This window comes from Ascaphus truei, chromosome 2, assembly GCF_040206685.1.
Source record: "Ascaphus truei isolate aAscTru1 chromosome 2, aAscTru1.hap1, whole genome shotgun sequence".
Classification (NCBI taxonomy): Eukaryota; Metazoa; Chordata; class Amphibia; order Anura; family Ascaphidae; genus Ascaphus; species Ascaphus truei.
The window spans coordinates 310,461,982-310,470,993 of NC_134484.1; the positions used below are offsets into that span (position 1 = coordinate 310,461,982).

Genomic DNA, 9,012 nt, shown 5'->3' on the forward strand with positions numbered 1-9,012 from the left:
ATTATTTTCTTGGAATATGCTAGACCAACATTGGAATATAATTGTGGCTACAGGCAAGGTATTTATCATAACAATTTGCACATATCACTATACACATACACACTTCATAATATAATGGCATTTATGTACGGTTTCTGTGTGTCTTCGTTGAACAACATAAATTGTCACACGTGCATGAACCACCCACATGTAGCCTTTATAAAGTAGTGTTGTTTAATTTTAATGTATAATATCTAATAAAGCTTTCACATTCATTAAGCAAACTAACTAAATGTTTTCGGCATCCTTTTGCAATATTCAATTCTCCTTTGATGCTTCTCCATGTCAAACGGTTTTCTCTGAAATGACATAACATAAAGAAACTGTTAATATCATGATATAGTACTTATGTATTCATTGATACGTGCGTTTTTTAAATGATAATGTTTTCGTTGATGTGTTGTAAAAAAATATGCATTCCGGCATGTATCCACAACTTTGTCATGTGCGCACTTAGGTCATCAGACATGATTGTGCATGTGCCTTTGTGTATGATATGTTAAAGCTGCAGTTCAGTCAATATCCTGCATGTGTGTTTTGTTCAAGAAATCAGTTGATTAGTAAGAATTTTTTTTGTTAGCATTTTCTGTTTTAAAATGAACAACTTTGAAAGACCAATTTTCTTGTATTGTATTTTAACAGCCATTTGCTAAGCCACTGCCCCTTCATGTCCTGTCACAAGCTGTGGCACACCCCTCTGTCAGCCCTGGCTTCCCTCTAGCACTTGTCACTGCAGGAATGCTCATGAATATTCATGAGCTTCCACTGCCAGTCAAGCAGATTATAAACAAATGGCAGCTTTTAATATGTCACCAAATTTGCACCTATCAATACATGGAAAACGAATTGAGCTGCAGCTATACAGTTGTTTAGGTAATTACAGATTGCACACATAAAAGGATTGAAGTCCAAAAATAAATGTACAATTTTTTTTTTATTAAAACATGGAACTGCAGCTTTAATGGCCGTGCGTGCAAAAGCACACTTTAAAAACATACGCGTTGCTCAGCTAATTACAATGGATATAATTTATATCTGTTGTAACACAAATGCATTAAAATACTTACTTATAAACATTCTTGTGTTGCACTACTTAATAGACATATTGAAAGCAAGCAACACAACATGTCCCCCTGCGCTTTAAAGCTGCAGTTCCATGTTTTTTTTTTTGTACATTTTTTTTTAAAATTCATTCGTTTCAAAGCGTGTGATATATGTGCTCGAGTAATGGTTTCCATTATAGCAAAACTTTATCATTGTGTTGTGGGGTAACTGCGATAAGACCATGTGTTGTTTAGCAGCACCCTTTGCCAGTCCGGTACACCTCCGCTTGGGAGTTACGGGCAAAAACAATACACATTTGTTTACAATATGTTACTGTACATAGGAAACTCTGATTTTTTCCACCTCAAACATGCCACTGTATTGTATTTTGCGCGCGCATAAACGGAAGCTGGATACTAAAGTGAAGTTGTTTCTCAAGTAAATACGTCACGTGAACGTCTCCTCCAATGAGGGTGCACTTTATCCGTGTAAACAATATTAAAGTTGTGAATGTTCTGTATGGGCAGGGAGAGCATGTTATTTGCTTATGCTACTTTCATCAACTACTGTGCTCCCATTTATGCAGGCTATGTTCAATGGCATGTGCGCACACCTCAGTGTGCGCTGTGTGTGTATGTATGTCCCTGCACTCAATGTGTAAATGGACACTACGCACCTTAAGGATGAAGGTTTTTTCCTGTGTTGAAGATACATTTTTTTTTTTTGGTGTTAGCTTTTACATTCACAGTTGAGACGGATGCGTGGCCACGCCCCCAATCTATTCCCAACCAATTATGCTGTCCCAAGCGCTTCACGTCATACATATGCAAAACAACAACCACACCCCCTCCTATCAAAATCATTTGCTGTCCCCTTATGCTGCCTATCACTGTGCAGTGTTGTGCACGCGCAGCACGACCACCCCCCGCTATCCGTGCCTGACACAGTCCAAACATGCCACGCAAGATTTATTTTCATATACTGACGTGCGCTGGGTTGTTGTTGTCTCACCACACTATATAGAATGTACGCGCGCGCATGGAAGGGAGGCGGGAGCACACATACATTGTGGATCATTAACCATTTCCTTACTCACTTACCTTTCACTGCTACTATGTCTGCTTATGTGTGACTATGTGTGTGTGTGTATATATGTAGTCATGGTTGTTGAGGTATGTGATACTGCATGTGTTCACTGATTACATCACAGTTGTTGCGCTAAGTAGTAATGAGACCTTAAACTAAAATAAACAATATTTGGTTTCTTATTCTCACACACACACATGTACACATACATCCATCAATACAGATAGATTTGTGAACAGGCATTTGCCATACCATTTACTCACACATACATATGACTTACATGTGACGGCACTAGATACATGAAAACTAAGGCTCACTTTCACGTGAGTTCACAAAGCAACGCGCGTCACTGTAGAAAAGATCACTATGCAGGCAACAAATATATTTGCGCGTGTACGTTAATAAGCCAAATAAACGTATCTTTGCATAGTACATTTCTTCACACGCACACTCATTCATGAGCAATTACCATTACAGCGCAATATGGATTACATTACAGTAAGACTTCATTCCTTAAAGACATAATACTACTTATAACATTAACAAATCACAAGGCTTACTGCGTATGATTGATGATACGCTAATTGTGTGGATCTACTTTAATTGCAAGCTTTTTAACATAGCATACATATGTTTCAGAGTAATATTCAAATAGGATTGATAATTATCACAAAAGTATATATGTTTGTAAACATGTCATGGACTAATTTGTCAACATCATATTATATGATATTATAATTAAGGGCGAACGTTATTTATATAACTTACAAATTACTCATTAAAAACATTTATTTCTATTTACCAGGGTTCCATGAATCCATGTTCTTGCTGGAATCCATGCAGAATGGATGTCATCTCATCTCCATAGATATTGGAATCTATCATTGAATATTCAGCTGGTTGCATGTAGTTCACCATCTCGTTTTGCACGTATTCCAGGCTTGTCTCAAGGCACTGTGGCTGATCAGAGCAAGTATTTGTGCTTCTGTCTTCACATGCATACTGGTATTCTTGAGGGAAGTTTGAACAGTTTGCAAACTTATGTTCATCCTGTGCTTGTTCATACTGTGAGCCGTCAAGTAGGTTTGGCTCATTAGAGAATCCGCTGTGTGAAGTCATCACACTTCTGTTTTCTCTCCTTACTAATAGATTACTCCTACGATCCAACATAGTGTGACAGTTGTCGTCAACAATCCAGAATCCAAGCCTCTGACCAGGACGTGCCACTATTCTTTGAAAATTATCTCTCATACACAAAGTATGTTTGATAGCATTCATCAATTTCTGACGATTACTGGACTGTCTGTAGAATGCATAATTTTCAACAATATATTGAAAAATTTGATGCACTGTTGCTTTTTCACCCGGCTGATTTTTGATAGCTTTATATATTATAACGGCATAGGTTTCAGCAGGACGAACTGGAGTGTAAGTATGAAGCGACATTTCAGTGTTCCAAAAAAGAGTGTGTGATTTACTATTGAGGTAAGCATGTTTCATAAGAGACATGGATACATTTAGTAGATTTGTGCTCAGAACTTCAAGGTTAAAACACAATACCTCCTGTGTTTGTAATCTGTGTTGAAAAGCAGCTGCAGACTTGTTTTCAACTACTTATTTTATAAAATTTAACCTACATTAGGCCACAGTGTATTTCTGTATTAAATCATGACAGTGGTATATCTCTGCATATCTGACATAAAACCTTACATATATTGAGGAGAAGAGGGAGTGGGGGTTAAAAAATGCTATCACAAGGGTTCAAGTTTAGAAAGCATATCGTGATCATAATCACCAGCATACGGTAACTGTAATTTATGTTGTACAAGACTATAGTTAACAAAAATGGAAGAACCACACTGTAGCAAGATGTCTTGGGTAGGTAAATAGTTAGGAAACAAGTTCCAAACATTTCCAAAACATTCAGCCTTGCTGGCAGGTCTCTGTGGTGTACGTCCAGGACATCTTGCTATAGTGTGGTTATTCCATTGTAATGTATGCATTTATTTCAACCCCCCTCCCCCTCCAAAAAGTGATCTTTTGATACTATGGGCCCTGCGCTCTCTCCTGTCTCCTTCATGCAGATTCCATTCTGATGTGGTTGAGGCCCCTGAGAGCAGACGGAGACCCCCGAAACCAACATGAATGTTACATCATTCCACTATTGTAGTCATGGTTCGTATTTGGCCTCAGTATGATTTTGTTATTTATATTTAATGTATCAACTTTATGGAGTTATTTATCAATTATCAGCGTTAATATGATATGTAGATGTTACAGTAATTTTCAAGAACATTAGGATAGACAGTTATTGAAGATTTTTAACATTTGCACGTATAGTTCGTAATATAATGTTGTCACTTATATACTCACACTCATGATGCGCTGCTTTATAGTTATTTTAGTCATATATACACACACACACACACACACACACACACACACACACATATATACACACTTTGTAGGCTAATGATATGTTGTGTAGTCACTGTTGTAAGTTACATAATGAAAAAAAACATTTGAACATGATTACTGATAGTATTAGAAACAAAAGTACATGTTAAGCAACTATTTTAACATGTACACCTTGGATTCATGATAAACATGTTCACAATGTGCACTATGTAGTTAGTACAAATGTTGACCATTACACTGACTTGACATTAACATTTAAAATGACAATGTGTAATGTCATAGCAGTGTTATTTTATACAATCATGTTTGAAACACAAGTTTCAACAGTTCTTAGATAGATGGCTTGAAATGATGTAATAACATGTATTTGTAAGTTGTACTTGGTCTTTGTTACTTAAACATTATACAATGAAGTTACGTATGGATATGTATGTATTTGCCATACATACTATGTTCTGTCACTAACATTAAAAAATAAGCACACAACACAAATATTCTTTTCAAAATTTATTTATTTTCAGAAAACAATGTTTGTGATCTTGTCAATGGACGTTGACTTGAAGGTGGCCGTTGGAGACGTGTGCGCACTTTGACACGACCAGGTAACGTAAGGGGTGTCACTATAGCTGTTTGTGGTGAGAGCTGTTGCATATTTGGAAAGGCGGGCGTTTGTAATGGGTGTGTACTTTGCTTAGACATAATTTCATATGGCTGTGTATTTGGAAATAACATCGTTTGAGCTTGCTGTGTACTTGGCGTACCCATCAAATTAGATGGATGTGGCGTAGCCATTAAATTAGATGGATGTGTACTTGGCGTACCCATTACATTAGATGGATGTGTACTTTGCTTAGACATAATTTGACATGGCTGTGTATTTGGAAATAACATCGTTTGAGCTTGCTGTGTACTTGGCGTACCCATTAAATTAGATGGATGTGGCGTACCCAAAATATTAGATGGATGTGTAGTTGCCATAGGCATCAAATTAGATGGATGTGGCGTACCCAAAATATTAGATGGATGTAAGTTGCCATAGGCATCAAATTAGATGGATGTGGCGTACCCATTAAATTAGATGGATGTGTACTTTGCGTAGCCATAATTTGACATGGCTGTGTATTTGGAAATAACATCGTGTGAGGTTGCTTTGTCGGGTGTAATGTACCTGACATGTGTGTATATTCTTGTGTAGGTGCCAAAGCACACACCTGATTATTTCCCTTTTTTGGGTTAGCTACACTCGGTTTTTTCCATGTACCCATCACAGGGCACCAGTATTTGCGTAACACATTTCTCTTACTTGTTCCTAATGTTTTTTTTTTTGACTACCATAAAAAGGTGTCACCAATGTTGCAGGAGCAGAAGAAACAAACGTTGCAGGACAGTCCGACACCAATTGTGCTGAAGCATGGACATTATCAGGACAGTCCGACACCAATTGTGCTGAAGCATGGACATTATCAGGACAGTCCGACACCAATTGTGCTGAAGCATGGACATTATCAGGACAGTCCGACACCAATTGTGCTGAAGCATTGACATTATCAGGACACTCCGACACCAATTGTGCTGAAGCATTGACATTATCAGGACACTCCGACACCAATTGTGCTGAAGCATTGACATTATCAGGACACTCCGACACCAATTGTGCTGAAGCATTGACATTATCAGGACACTCCGACACCAATTGTGCTGAAGCATTGACATTATCAGGACACTCCGATACAAAATCTGCTGAAACATTCAACGTTGATGAAGATTTGGATACCATTTGTGCTGAAGCATTCAAGGTTGCAGGACAAGGCCAAACAAATTTACCACACGCAGAGCTGTTGAATGTTGCATGAGAACCCGGTCCAAATTGTGCAGAAGCATTCAAGGTTGCAGGAGAACCAAGAACTAATTTTGCTGATGCATTCAATGTTGCAGGATAATCCGCTCCAAATTGTGCTGAAGCATCCAAGTTTGCAGGAGTACCCGGTCCAAATTGTGCAGAAGCATTCAAGGTTGCAGGGGAACCTGTTAAGAATGTTGCAAAAGCAGAGGTGTTGAAGATTGCAGGAGAAGCTGCTAATAATTGTGCTTCAGACGACACATTCAATGTATCTGGAGAAGCTGCCAATAATGGTGTCTGATAAGATGGCAAAGATGCTGCCGGAGAGGAGGTCAATGGTGGAGAATCATGTTTTGACTTAGGTGTGGAAAATATTCCAAGACCATGCTGAAATGATGAAGATTCAACTTCCTTTCTTCTCGACAATATTGCACATGCACGTACAGTAGCTCATTCTGTTTTATCAGACTTTCATCTATCGAATGTAACGAAGAATTGTGTAAGTCGAATGCAGTACAATTCCTGTTTAAAAGCTGTTTTATGCTGACCAGCTCAGCTACAATTTCCTTTTGCACACCCATCATTTCTTGGTGACGTTGGTTTTGAGAATTAATGAAATTCTTTTCCGATGTATGTTGGTTGGACAAGTGTCGTTTTTTCTGTTGTTTCTTTTTGGGAGACTTAACTTGTGGACTTAGTGACTTAGATCGCACCGATGAGGTATCAGAAGAAACCAAGACAGCAGTTGTTACATCTAAAATGAAAAAGCAAAATAACCAAGTTAGACTAATTTAATCATTAACATAATCATATTTGATTAACCATGATAACATCCTTAGAAAGAACATATTGAAGTATGAGAATACCATATTGACATTTTAGGACTGCCAATTGTGCACTACCAAAGTTATGTGACATCAAAGCATACTTACAGATTGATAATCATAAGACTATATATATGTTGTTATTTAGATGTAATGTAACCAAAGACCATGTCTGTATTTGTAACTAATCATCCTCACATTGAATTATAGTATCCTGTATCAGTTATATATTGTCAATTGGTGTGATTTATATAAATTTACTAATGCTATTGTCACATGCTAATGTGAATGTCAAGACGGGTATTTTGTATTTGGTATTGTTGGCACAGTTGCTATTGTGTGTGATTGACAATGTGTACACACAAAGGAAGGTTGTGGTTGTACACATGTCCTATAGTATGTGGCCACACACAGCAGTCATCATGTAGCGGGACAATGTTCCAACAAGAGAAACTATATGATTGTCATACTGCAATATTAAACCACTGTGTATATTAATGTTCACATTGAACATGGAATTGAATAAATAATATATAATATTGTATGTTTGTCAACTAATTTTAAAGTAGACAAAGCCACTGACAAACACACACCATTCACCCCTATACACAGTGTGCGTAACGTGACGCAGCTTTTACAAAGAAGCTTAACAATTGTTGTTCTTTTATAATGGCTCACCTTGAATTGGTAAAGATGAGGCCGCTGATACATGTGAGGATAGGGAGGATGCAGAAGATGAAACAGGTGATGCACGTGTTGAGACACCTTTTTTTTTGGACACTATGTAGAGTACAGGAAAAAAAAAAAATATGCTGGTTACATACCCACAAAGGAAGTATATTACTGTATTGAAAGGCAAAACTAATCGATGTTACTTCAAATAGTCAGCAAGTACATATGTGAAATTTGTATACTGAAATACAACAATATAATCTTATTTGTTCATACATAGTATTATTAATCAATCATATGAATGTATTGCATTTTATGACCATGACCTACAATGTTATGTATGAATTGTGAATTAAATCAACATAACAGTAAAAAAACATCTATTCTTGGTTTTGTTATGACTACAAGAAATTGTGCACAATTACTTGCAATCATAAATTGAAGGCTACATGTGAAAAAGTTATAATGATTAAATGTTGACGTCATGTACAGTCAAAGTAGTAATTATGCAATTACTTAGTACATGCTGAATAATAGTAATGTAAATTTACTGACCTGGGGGAAATGTTGAGTCATAGATCCCAATATCACGATCCCCAGCCAAACCCTCCACCGATAATGGATTCATCATTCGAGCAACCTGCTCCTCCATCTCCGTCAATCTTAGAGAACGGCCAGGAGGTCCTCCACCAGTAGTAGATGCACTGACACGTATATTGTGTAATTTTTTTTTTACATTACTTTTAATATCCTGGAAACGTTTCCGACAATTCATATAGGTTCGCTGTTGATTTCCACACGCCGAAACATAATTGACCACCTCTTCCCACAATTCCTTTTTTACTCTGTTGGATGTCTTGCCTAAACAAGTCAAAGGAAAAGTGTTACAAAATATGCTAATAACATATTCACATTTGTTACATCTAATTAAACATAGTTATAACGACCTTGAAATAGTGTAAAATATGTCAACATGTTTTCAAAATCCACACTGCAAGTGCATGCATGTCCACCTAGCAAGCATGCGCAAGCAGAAAAGCTTTATTCCAGACGTTGTAATATCCACTCATGTATGGACGCAAACAGACA

The 9,012-nt window shown here is 37.2% G+C and overlaps 1 long non-coding RNA gene across 1 annotated transcript; it reads left to right on the forward strand.

The window, feature by feature from the left end:
* Positions 1-3,297: 3,297 nt before the first annotated feature.
* Positions 3,298-6,823, forward strand: LOC142488676 (uncharacterized). Its single transcript, XR_012799574.1, has 4 exons — positions 3,298-3,427; positions 4,254-4,344; positions 5,109-5,189; positions 5,929-6,823. It is a non-coding gene; the product is annotated as an uncharacterized LOC142488676 (long non-coding RNA).
* The last annotated feature ends 2,189 nt before the right edge of the window (positions 6,824-9,012 follow it).